Source organism: Nerophis lumbriciformis, unplaced genomic scaffold (assembly GCF_033978685.3).
Source record: "Nerophis lumbriciformis unplaced genomic scaffold, RoL_Nlum_v2.1 HiC_scaffold_57, whole genome shotgun sequence".
Lineage (NCBI taxonomy): Eukaryota > Metazoa > Chordata > Actinopteri > Syngnathiformes > Syngnathidae > Nerophis > Nerophis lumbriciformis.
Genome location: NW_027316599.1, coordinates 172,501 through 185,000, shown reverse-complemented (window position 1 = coordinate 185,000; position 12,500 = coordinate 172,501).

Genomic DNA, 12,500 nt, shown 5'->3' with positions numbered 1-12,500 from the left:
CACATAGTAACGAGATGGAGGTGTTTTGGTCGACCAGGTAAAAAACGAAAAATCGAGAGAAGGTAAAAAGTAGGTGAAAAATTAAGCCTCTCTCGTTAAGGTACTTAGAAAAAATCCCAAAAAAAAAATGAACTCCCATTGAAATGAATGGGGAAAATTTTTTTTCTCGTTTTTTTTCTAAGTACAACAACGAGAGAAGGTAAAAAATGGTTTTTTTTAGCCTCTCTCGTTAAGGTACTTAGAAAAAAACCCAGATTTTTTATTTTCTCGTTTTTTTTCTAAGTACAACAACGAGAGAAGGTAAAAACAGGTGCTTTTTAGCCTCTCTCGTTAAGGTACTTGGAAAAAATCCGAGACATGTTTGGTCTTCCCCACTGACAGTGCGCCTTTGCTGGGTAAGTTGTGGACGTGCCAGGCACCCCCGGGACACCGGTGGAACGCGGCCGGACTCGTGGTACTCCAACCCGGGCATAATTTTGGATATTTCCCGGTCCTTTTTTTCCCCACTTTCCCAACTTTTCTTCCGAATCACAGTGCGCCTTTGCTGGGTAAGTTGTGGACATGGCAGGCACCCCCGGGACACCGGTGGAACGCGGCCGGACTCGTGGTACTCCAACCCGGGCATAATATTGGATCAAATTCGGGACTTTTGCCCACTTTCCCAACTTTTCTTCCCAATCACAGTGCGCCTTTGCTGGGTAAGTTGTGGACATGCCAGGCACCCCCGGGACACCGGTGGAACGCGGCCGGACTCGTGGTACTCCAACCCGGGCATAATTTTGGATCAAATTCGGGACTTTTGCCCACTTTCCCAACTTTTCTTCCCAATCACAGTGCGCCTTTGCTGGGTGCGTCGTGGACATTGTAGGCACCCCGAGACACTGGTGGAACGCGGCGGGACTTGTGGGACTCGAACCTGGGTGTGATTTTGGACCAAATTCGGGACTTTTGCCCACTTTCCCAACTTTTCTTCCCAATCACAGTGCACCTTTGCTGGGTAAGTTGTGGACATTGTAGGCACCCCGGCACTCTGATGGAACGCGGCGGGACTTGCGGGACTCGAACCTGGGTGTGATTTTGGACCAAATTCGGGACTTTTGCCCACTTTCCCAACTTTTCTTCCCAATCACAGTGCGCCTTTGCTGGGTGCGTTGTGGACATTGTAGGCACCCCGGAACCCTGGTGGAACGCGGCGGGACTTGTGGGACTCTAATCTGGGTGTGATTTTGGATAAAATTCGGGACTTTTGCCCACTTTCCCAACTTTTCTTCCCAATCACAGTGCACCTTTGCTGGGTGCGTCGTGGACATTGTAGGCACCCCGAGACACTGGTGGAACGCGGCGGGACTTGTGGGACTCGAACCTGGGTGTGATTTTGGACCAAATTCGGGACTTTTGCCCACTTTCCCAACTTTTCTTCCCAATCACAGTGCGCCTTTGCTGGGTGCGTCTTGGACATGTCAGGCACCCCGGAACACTGGTGGAACGCGGCGGGACTTGTGGGACTCGAACCTGGGTGTGATTTTGGACCAAATTCGGGACTTTTGCCCACTTTCCCAACTTTTCTTCCCAATCACAGTGCGCCTTTGCTGGGTAAGTTGTGGACATTGTAGGCACCCCGGAACACTGGTGGAACGCGGCGGGACTTGTGGGACTCGAACCTGGGTGTGATTTTGGTCCAAATTCGGGACTTTTGCCCACTTTCCCAACTTTTCTTCCCAATCACAGTGCACCTTTGCTGGGTAAGTTGTGGACATTGTAGGCACCCCGAGACACTGGTGGAACGCGGCGGGACTTGTGGGACTCGAACCTGGGTGTGATTTTGGACCAAATTCGGGACTTTTGCCCACTTTCCCAACTTTTCTTCCCACTCACAGTGCGCCTTTGCTGGGTGCGTTGTGGACATTGTAGGCACCCCGGAACCCTGGTGGAACGCGGCGGGACTTGTGGGACTCGAACCTGGGTGTGATTTTGGACCAAATTCGGGACTTTTGCCCACTTTCCCAACTTTTCTTCCCAATCACAGTGCGCCTTTGCTGGGTGCGTTGTGGACATTGTAGGCACCCCGGAACCCTGGTGGAACGCGGCGGGACTTGTGGGACTCGAACCTGGGTGTGATTTTGGACCAAATTCGGGACTTTTGCCCACTTTCCCAACTTTTCTTCCCAATCACAGTGCGCCTTTGCTGGGTGCGTCGTGGACATTGTAGGCACCCCGAGACACTGGTGGAACGCGGCGGGACTTGTGGGACTCGAACCTGGGTGTGATTTTGGACCAAATTCGGGACTTTTGCCCACTTTCCCAACTTTTCTTCCCAATCACAGTGCGCCTTTGCTGGGTGCGTTGTGGACATTGTAGGCACCCCGAGACACTGGTGGAACGCGGCGGGACTTGTGGGACTCGAACCTGGGTGTGATTTTGGACCAAATTCGGGACTTTTGCCCACTTTCACAACTTTTCTTCCCAATCACAGTGCGCCTTTGCTGGGTGCGTTGTGGACATTGTAGGCACCCCGGAACCCTGGTGGAACGCGGCGGGACTTGTGGGACTCGAACCTGGGTGTGATTTTGGACCAAATTCGGGACTTTTGCCCACTTTCACAACTTTTCTTCCCAATCACAGTGCGCCTTTGCTGGGTGCGTTGTGGACATTGTAGGCACCCCGAGACACTGGTGGAACGCGGCGGGACTTGTGGGACTCGAACCTGGGTGTGATTTTGGACCAAATTCGGGACTTTTGCCCACTTTCACAACTTTTCTTCCCAATCACAGTGCGCCTTTGCTGGGTGCGTTGTGGACATTGTAGGCACCCCGGAACCCTGGTGGAACGCGGCGGGACTTGTGGGACTCGAACCTGGGTGTGATTTTGGACCAAATTCGGGACTTTTGCCCACTTTCCCAACTTTTCTTCCCAATCACAGTGCGCCTTTGCTGGGTGCGTTGTGGACATTGTAGGCACCCCGGAACCCTGGTGGAACGCGGCGGGACTTGTGGGACTCGAACCTGGGTGTGATTTTGGACCAAATTCGGGACTTTTGCCCACTTTCCCAACTTTTCTTCCCAATCACAGTGCGCCTTTGCTGGGTAAGTTGTGGACGTTGTAGGCACCCCGAGACACTGGTGGAACGCGGCGGGACTTGTGGGACTCGAACCTGGGTGTGATTTTGGACCAAATTCGGGACTTTTGCCCACTTTCACAACTTTTCTTCCCAATCACAGTGCGCCTTTGCTGGGTAAGTTGTGGACGTTGTAGGCACCCCGAGACACTGGTGGAACGCGGCGGGACTTGTGGGACTCGAACCTGGGTGTGATTTTGGACCAAATTCGGGACTTTTGCCCACTTTCACAACTTTTCTTCCCAATCACAGTGCGCCTTTGCTGGGTGCGTTGTGGACATTGTAGGCACCCCGAGACACTGGTGGAACGCGGCGGGACTTGTGGGACTCGAACCTGGGTGTGATTTTGGACCAAATTCGGGACTTTTGCCCACTTTCACAACTTTTCTTCCCAATCACAGTGCGCCTTTGCTGGGTGCGTTGTGGACATTGTAGGCACCCCGAGACACTGGTGGAACGCGGCGGGACTTGTGGGACTCGAACCTGGGTGTGATTTTGGACCAAATTCGGGACTTTTGCCCACTTTCACAACTTTTCTTCCCAATCACAGTGCGCCTTTGCTGGGTGCGTTGTGGACATTGTAGGCACCCCGAGACACTGGTGGAACGCGGCGGGACTTGTGGGACTCGAACCTGGGTGTGATTTTGGACCAAATTCGGGACTTTTGCCCACTTTCCCAACTTTTCTTCCCAATCACAGTGCGCCTTTGCTGGGTGCGTCGTGGACATGTCAGGCACCCCTGGAACACTGGTGGAACGCGGCGGGACTTGTGGGACTCGAACCTGGGTGTGATTTTGGACCAAATTCGGGACTTTTGCCCACTTTCCCAACTTTTCTTCCCAATCACAGTGCGCCTTTGCTGGGTGCGTTGTGGACATTGTAGGCACCCCGGAACCCTGGTGGAACGCGGCGGGACTTGTGGGACTCGAACCTGGGTGTGATTTTGGACCAAATTCGGGACTTTTGCCCACTTTCCCAACTTTTCTTCCCAATCACAGTGCGCCTTTGCTGGGTGCGTCGTGGACATGTCAGGCACCCCGGAACCCTGGTGGAACGCGGCGGGACTTGTGGGACTCGAACCTGGGTGTGATTTTGGACCAAATTCGGGACTTTTGCCCACTTTCCCAACTTTTCTTCCCAATCACAGTGCGCCTTTGCTGGGTGCGTTGTGGACATTGTAGGCACCCCCGGGACACCGGTGGAACGCGGCCGGACTCGTGGTACTCCAACCCGGGCATAATTTTGGATCAAATTCGGGACTTTTGCCCACTTTCCCAACTTTTCTTCCCAATCACAGTGCGCCTTTGCTGGGTGCGTTGTGGACATTGTAGGCACCCCGGAACCCTGGTGGAACGCGGCGGGACTTGTGGGACTCGAACCTGGGTGTGATTTTGGACCAAATTCGGGACTTTTGCCCACTTTCCCAACTTTTCTTCCCAATCACAGTGCGCCTTTGCTGGGTGCGTTGTGGACATTGTAGGCACCCCGGAACCCTGGTGGAACGCGGCGGGACTTGTGGGACTCGAACCTGGGTGTGATTTTGGACCAAATTCGGGACTTTTGCCCACTTTCCCAACTTTTCTTCCCAATCACAGTGCGCCTTTGCTGGGTGAGTTGTGGACATTGTAGGCACCCCGGAACCCTGGTGGAACGCGGCGGGACTTGTGGGACTCGAACCTGGGTGTGATTTTGGACCAAATTCGGGACTTTTGCCCACTTTCCCAACTTTTCTTCCCAATCACAGTGCGCCTTTGCTGGGTGCGTTGTGGACATTGTAGGCACCCCGGAACCCTGGTGGAACGCGGCGGGACTTGTGGGACTCGAACCTGGGTGTGATTTTGGACCAAATTCGGGACTTTTGCCCACTTTCCCAACTTTTCTTCCCAATCACAGTGCGCCTTTGCTGGGTGCGTTGTGGACATTGTAGGCACCCCGGAACCCTGGTGGAACGCGGCGGGACTTGTGGGACTCGAACCTGGGTGTGATTTTGGACCAAATTCGGGACTTTTGCCCACTTTCCCAACTTTTCTTCCCAATCACAGTGCGCCTTTGCTGGGTGCGTTGTGGACATTGTAGGCGCCCCGGAACCCTGGTGGAACGCGGCGGGACTTGTGGGACTCGAACCTGGGTGTGATTTTGGACCAAATTCGGGACTTTTGCCCACTTTCCCAACTTTTCTTCCCAATCACAGTGCACCTTTGCTGGGTGCGTCGTGGACATGTCAGGCACCCCGGAACCCTGGTGGAACGCGGCGGGACTTGTGGGACTCGAACCTGGGTGTGATGCCTTTGCTGGGTGCGTTGTGGACATTGTAGGCACCCCGAGACACTGGTGGAACGCGGCGGGACTTGTGGGACTCGAACCTGGGTATAATTTTGGATAAAATTCGGGACTTTTGCCCACTTTCCCAACTTTTCTTCCCAATCACAGTGCGCCTTTGCTGGGTGCGTCGTGGACATGTCAGGCACCCCGGAACCCTGGTGGAACGCGGCGGGACTTGTGGGACTCGAACCTGGGTGTGATTTTGGACCAAATTCGGGACTTTTGCCCACTTTCCCAACTTTTCTTCCCAATCACAGTGCGCCTTTGCTGGGTGCGTTGTGGACATTGTAGGCACCCCGGAACCCTGGTGGAACGCGGCGGGACTTGTGGGACTCGAACCTGGGTGTGATTTTGGACCAAATTCGGGACTTTTGCCCACTTTCCCAACTTTTCTTCCCAATCACAGTGCGCCTTTGCTGGGTGAGTTGTGGACATTGTAGGCACCCCGGAACCCTGGTGGAACGCGGCGGGACTTGTGGGACTCGAACCTGGGTGTGATTTTGGACCAAATTCGGGACTTTTGCCCACTTTCCCAACTTTTCTTCCCAATCACAGTGCGCCTTTGCTGGGTGCGTTGTGGACATTGTAGGCACCCCGGAACCCTGGTGGAACGCGGCGGGACTTGTGGGACTCGAACCTGGGTGTGATTTTGGACCAAATTCGGGACTTTTGCCCACTTTCCCAACTTTTCTTCCCAATCACAGTGCGCCTTTGCTGGGTGCGTTGTGGACATTGTAGGCACCCCGGAACCCTGGTGGAACGCGGCGGGACTTGTGGGACTCGAACCTGGGTGTGATTTTGGACCACATTCGGGACTTTTGCCCACTTTCCCAACTTTTCTTCCCAATCACAGTGCGCCTTTGCTGGGTAAGTTGTGGACATTGTAGGCGCCCCTGAACCCTGGTGGAACGCGGCGGGACTTGTGGGACTCGAACCTGGGTGTGATTTTGGACCAAATTCGGGACTTTTGCCCACTTTCCCAACTTTTCTTCCCAATCACAGTGCGCCTTTGCTGGGTGAGTTGTGGACATTGTAGGCACCCCGAGACACTGGTGGAACGCGGCGGGACTTGTGGGACTCGAACCTGGGTGTGATTTTGGACCAAATTCGGGACTTTTGCCCACTTTCCCAACTTTTCTTCCCAATCACAGTGCGCCTTTGCTGGGTGCGTTGTGGACATTGTAGGCACCCCGGAACCCTGGTGGAACGCGGCGGGACTTGTGGGACTCGAACCTGGGTGTGATTTTGGGTGATTTTGGACCAAATTCGGGACTTTTGCCCACTTTCCCAACTTTTCTTCCCAATCACAGTGCGCCTTTGCTGGGTAAGTTGTGGACATTGTAGGCACCCCGAGACACTGGTGGAACGCGGCGGGACTTGTGGGACTCGAACCTGGGTGTGATTTTGGACCAAATTCGGGACTTTTGCCCACTTTCCCAACTTTTCTTCCCAATCACAGTGCGCCTTTGCTGGGTGCGTTGTGGACATTGTAGGCACCCCGGAACCCTGGTGGAACGCGGCGGGACTTGTGGGACTCGAACCTGGGTGTGATTTTGGACCAAATTCGGGACTTTTGCCCACTTTCCCAACTTTTCTTCCCAATCACAGTGCGCCTTTGCTGGGTGCGTTGTGGACATTGTAGGCACCCCGAGACACTGGTGGAACGCGGCGGGACTTGTGGGACTCGAACCTGGGTGTGATTTTGGACCAAATTCGGGACTTTTGCCCACTTTCCCAACTTTTCTTCCCAATCACAGTGCGCCTTTGCTGGGTGCGTTGTGGACATTGTAGGCACCCCGGAACCCTGGTGGAACGCGGCGGGACTTGTGGGACTCGAACCTGGGTGTGATTTTGGACCAAATTCGGGACTTTTGCCCACTTTCCCAACTTTTCTTCCCAATCACAGTGCGCCTTTGCTGGGTGCGTCGTGGACATGTCAGGCACCCCGGAACCCTGGTGGAACGCGGCGGGACTTGTGGGACTCGAACCTGGGTGTGATTTTGAATCAAATTTGGGACTTTTGCCCACTTTCCCAACTTTTCTTCCCAATCACAGTGCGCCTTTGCTGGGTGCGTCGTGGACATGTCAGGCACCCCGGAACCCTGGTGGAACGCGGCGGGACTAAGTTCCAAGAGGGCGTTTTTGCCCCCCTCCAAACTCCCTCTCTTTGTTTATAGTGCATATTTTCTGCTGGATCTACTCTCTATTTACTCCAAGGAAAAAAACTAGCCGGTCGCGGCAAATTTTTACAATCGGTCGCCAAACTACGGCACGAGGGCCGAACGCGGTACGCCGGCGTCCAAGATACGGCCCGGGGATTTTTTTGATTTTTTGGGCTTTTTTTGATTTTTTTGGACATGTTGGGCATCCCAGGACTCGGGTGCGACTGCAGGACGTGTGGGGCTCTAACCTGGGTGTGGTTTTTGGTCATTTTTCCGGACTTTTGCCCACTTTTCCAACTTTTCTTCCCAATCACAGTGCGCCTTTGCTGGGTGCGTTTTGGACATGTCAGGCACCCCGTGACACTGGTGGAACGCGGCGGGACTTGTGGCACTCGTACCTGGGTGTGATTTTTGATCATTTTGTGGACTTTTCCCCAGACACTCTCCACTTGTCTACCCCACTTCCCCTGTGACTTTGCTGGGGGGGGCGTTTCCCCGCTGTCCTTTGTAGTGTAAGGGTTACTTTTCTTTTTTTTCTGTCTGAAAATAGGGCCCCAAAAGGCCTCACACTCCCCGGGAAGACCTGATGGACGCCTCGGCGTCACTGAAACAGGCCAATCTGTCTGAAAATATGGCCCACGAAAGGCCTCACATTCCCCGGGAAGACCTGACGGACGCCCCGGCGTCACCGAAATACGGCAAACTGTCTGAAAATAGGGGCTCCAAGGGTTCCCCACTCTTTCTGGCCCACAAAAGGCCTCTCATTCCCCGGGAACACCTGTAGGACTCCCCGGCGTCAAGGAAATACGCCAAACCGGCTGAAAATAGGGGCCCAAAAGAACTGGAAATAATGTGTTTAATTTGGGGGGTGATGTCTATAATTATGGGGGTGCATTGGAGGCGGGAGTCCACTGGAGGGCTCCACACCGTCTGAATATAGGGCCCCAAAAGGCCTGGAATTAATGTATTTAATTTGGGGGGTGCATTTGCAGCGGGAGTCCACCGGAGGGCTCCATTTCCCCACTCTTTTGTTGACATATGGCCACAAAAGGCCTCTCATTCCCCGGGAAGACCTGATGGACGCCCCGGCGTCACCGAAATAAGCCAAACTGTCTGAAAATAGGGGCTCCAAGGGTTCCCCACTCTTTCTGGCCCACAAAAGGCCTCTCATTCCCCGGGAACACCTGTAGGACTCCCCGGCGTCAAGGAAATCCGCCAAACTGTCTGAAAATAGGGCCCCAAAAGAACTGGAAATGATGCCTTTAATTTGGGGGGTGATGCCTTTAATTTGGGGGGTGCATTGGAGGCGGGAGTCCACTGGAGGGCTACACACCGTCTGAATATAGGGCCCCAAAAGGCCTGGAATTAATGTCTTTAATTTGGGGGGTGCATTTGCAGCGGGAGTCCACCGGAGGGCTCCATTTCCCCACTCTTTTGTTGACATATGGCCACAAAAGGCCTCTCATTCCCCGGGAAGACCTGATGGACGCCCCGGCGTCACCGAAATAAGCCAAACTGTCTGAAAATAGGGGCTCCAAGGGTTCCCCACTCTTTCTGGCCCACAAAAGGCCTCTCATTCCCCGGGAACACCTGTAGGACTCCCCGGCGTCAAGGAAATCCGCCAAACTGTCTGAAAATAGGGCCCCAAAAGAACTGGAAATGATGCCTTTAATTTGGGGGGTGATGCCTTTAATTTGGGGGGTGCATTGGAGGCGGGAGTCCACTGGAGGGCTACACACCGTCTGAATATAGGGCCCCAAAAGGCCTGGAATTAATGTCTTTAATTTGGGGGGTGCATTTGCAGCGGGAGTCCACCGGAGGGCTCCATTTCCCCACTCTTTTGTTGACATATGGCCACAAAAGGCCTCTCATTCCCCGGGAAGACCTGATGGACGCCCCGGCGTCACCGAAATAAGCCAAACTGTCTGAAAATAGGGGCTCCAAGGGTCCCCCACTCTTTCTGGCCCACAAAAGGCCTCTCATTCCCCGGGAACACCAAAAGAACTGGAAATAATGTGTTTAATTCAGGGTGCATTTGCAGCGAGTGTCCACCAGAGGGCTCCAATTCCCCAGCTATAGTCCTGGTACTCTAAAATGATGGCACTTAGTCAAATTTCCGCCTTTTTTTGATGACTTCCAACTAGGAGAGGGACTAATTTTGAGTTCCGGACCCGGGTGGAGAACCATAGCAGGTCGGCCTTCTTAAAGGGAAATGCTCCTAGGCACTTAGTCAAATTTCCGCCTTTTTTTTGGACTTCCAGCGAGGAGAGGGACTAATTTTGCTTTCCGCACCCGGGTGGAGAACCATAGCAGGTCAGCCTTCTTAAAGGGACATCCTCCTAGGCACTTAGTCAAATTTACGCCTTTTTTTTGGACTTCCAGCGAGGAGAGGGACTAATTTTGCTTTCCGTACCCGGGTGGAGAACCATAGCACGTCGGCCTTCTTAAAGGGAAATGCTCCTAGGCACTTAGTCAAATTCACGCCTTTTTTTTGGACTTCCAGCGAGGAGAGGGACAATTTTGCTTTCCTGACCCAGGTGGAGAACCATAGCACGTCGGCCTTCTTAAAGGGACATCCTCCTAGGCACTTAGTCAAATTCACGCCTTTTTTTTGGACTTCCAGCGAGGAGAGGGACTAATTTGGCGTTCCAGACCCAGGTGGAGAACCATAGCACGTCGGCCTTCTTTAAGGGACATCCTCCTAGGCACTTAGTCAAATTTACGCCTTTTTTTTGGACTTCCAGCGAGGAGAGGGACTAATTTTGCTTTCCGTACCCGGGTGGAGAACCATAGCAGGTCAGCCTTCTTAAAGGGACATCCTCCTAGGCACTTAGTCAAATTCACGCCTTTTTTTTGGACTTCCAGCGAGGAGAGGGACTAATTTGGCGTTCCGTACCCAGGTGTAGAACCAAGGCACGTCGGCCTTCTTAAAGGGACATCCTCCTAGGCACTTAGTCAAATTCACGCCTTTTTTTTTGGACTTCCAGCTAGGAGAGGGACTAATTATAGGGCCCCAAAAATTCACGCCTTTTTTTTGGACTTCCAGCGAGGAGAGGGACAATTTTGCTTTCCTGACCCAGGTGGAGAACCATAGCACGTCGGCCTTCTTAAAGGGAAATGCTCCTAGGCACTTAGTCAAATTCACGCCTTTTTTTTGGACTTCCAGCGAGGAGAGGGACAATTTTGCTTTCCTGACCCAGGTGGAGAACCATAGCACGTCGGCCTTCTTAAAGGGAAATGCTCCTAGGCACTTAGTCAAATTCACGCCTTTTTTTTGGACTTCCAGCGAGGAGAGGGACAATTTTGCTTTCCTGACCCAGGTGGAGAACCATAGCACGTCGGCCTTCTTAAAGGGACATCCTCCTAGGCACTTAGTCAAATTCACGCCTTTTTTTTGGACTTCCAGCGAGGAGAGGGACTAATTTTGCTTTCCGTACCCGGGTGGAGAACCATAGCAGGTCAGCCTTCTTAAAGGGACATCCTCCTAGGCACTTAGTCAAATTTCCGCCTTTTTTTTGGACTTCCAGCGAGGAGAGGGACAATTTTGCTTTCCTGACCCAGGTGGAGAACCATAGCACGTCGGCCTTCTTAAAGGGAAATGCTCCTAGGCACTTAGTCAAATTCACGCCTTTTTTTTGGACTTCCAGCGAGGAGAGGGACAATTTTGCTTTCCTGACCCAGGTGGAGAACCATAGCACGTCGGCCTTCTTAAAGGGAAATGCTCCTAGGCACTTAGTCAAATTCACGCCTTTTTTTTTGGACTTCCAGCGAGGAGAGGGACTAATTTGGCGTTCCAGACCCAGGTGGAGAACCATAGCACGTCGGCCTTCTTAAAGGGACATGCCCCTAGACACTTAGTCAAATTTACGCCTGAAAATAGGGCCCCAAAAGAACTGGAAATAATGTCTTTAATTCAGGGTGCATTTGCAGCGAGTGTCCACCAGAGGGCTCCAATTCCCCCACTATAGTCCTGGTACTCTAAAATGATGGCACTTAGTCAAATTTCCGCCTTTTTTTGATGACTTCCAACTAGGAGAGGGACTAATTTTGAGTTCCGGACCCGGGTGGAGAACCATAGCACGTCGGCCTTCTTAAAGGGACATCCTCCCAGGCACTTAGTCAAATTTCCGCCTTTTTTTGGACTTCCAGCGAGGAGAGGGACTAATTTGGCGTTCCAGACCCAGGTGGAGAACCATAGCACGTAGGCCTTCTTAAAGGGAAATGCTCCTAGGCACTTAGTCAAATTCACGCCTTTTTTTTGGACTTCCAGCGAGGAGAGGGACAATTTTGCTTTCCTGACCCAGGTGGAGAACCATAGCACGTCGGCCTTCTTAAAGGGACATCCTCCTAGGCACTTAGTCAAATTCACGCCTTTTTTTGGACTTCCAGCGAGGAGAGGGACTAATTTGGCGTTCCAGACCCAGGTGGAGAACCATAGCACGTCGGCCTTCTTTAAGGGACATCCTCCTAGGCACTTAGTCAAATTTACGCCTTTTTTTTGGACTTCCAGCGAGGAGAGGGACAATTTTGCTTTCCTGACCCAGGTGGAGAACCATAGCACGTCGGCCTTCTTAAAGGGAAATGCTCCTAGGCACTTAGTCAAATTCACGCCTTTTTTTTGGACTTCCAGCGAGGAGAGGGACAATTTTGCTTTCCTGACCCAGGTGGAGAACCATAGCACGTCGGCCTTCTTAAAGGGACATCCTCCTAGGCACTTAGTCAAATTCACGCCTTTTTTTGGACTTCCAGCGAGGAGAGGGACAATTTTGCTTTCCTGACCCAGGTGGAGAACCATAGCAGGTCGGCCTTCTTAAAGGGAAATGCTCCTAGACACTTAGTCAAATTTACCAAACTTTTCTATAGAGGCCTGGTACTCTAAAATGATGACACATAGACAAAAA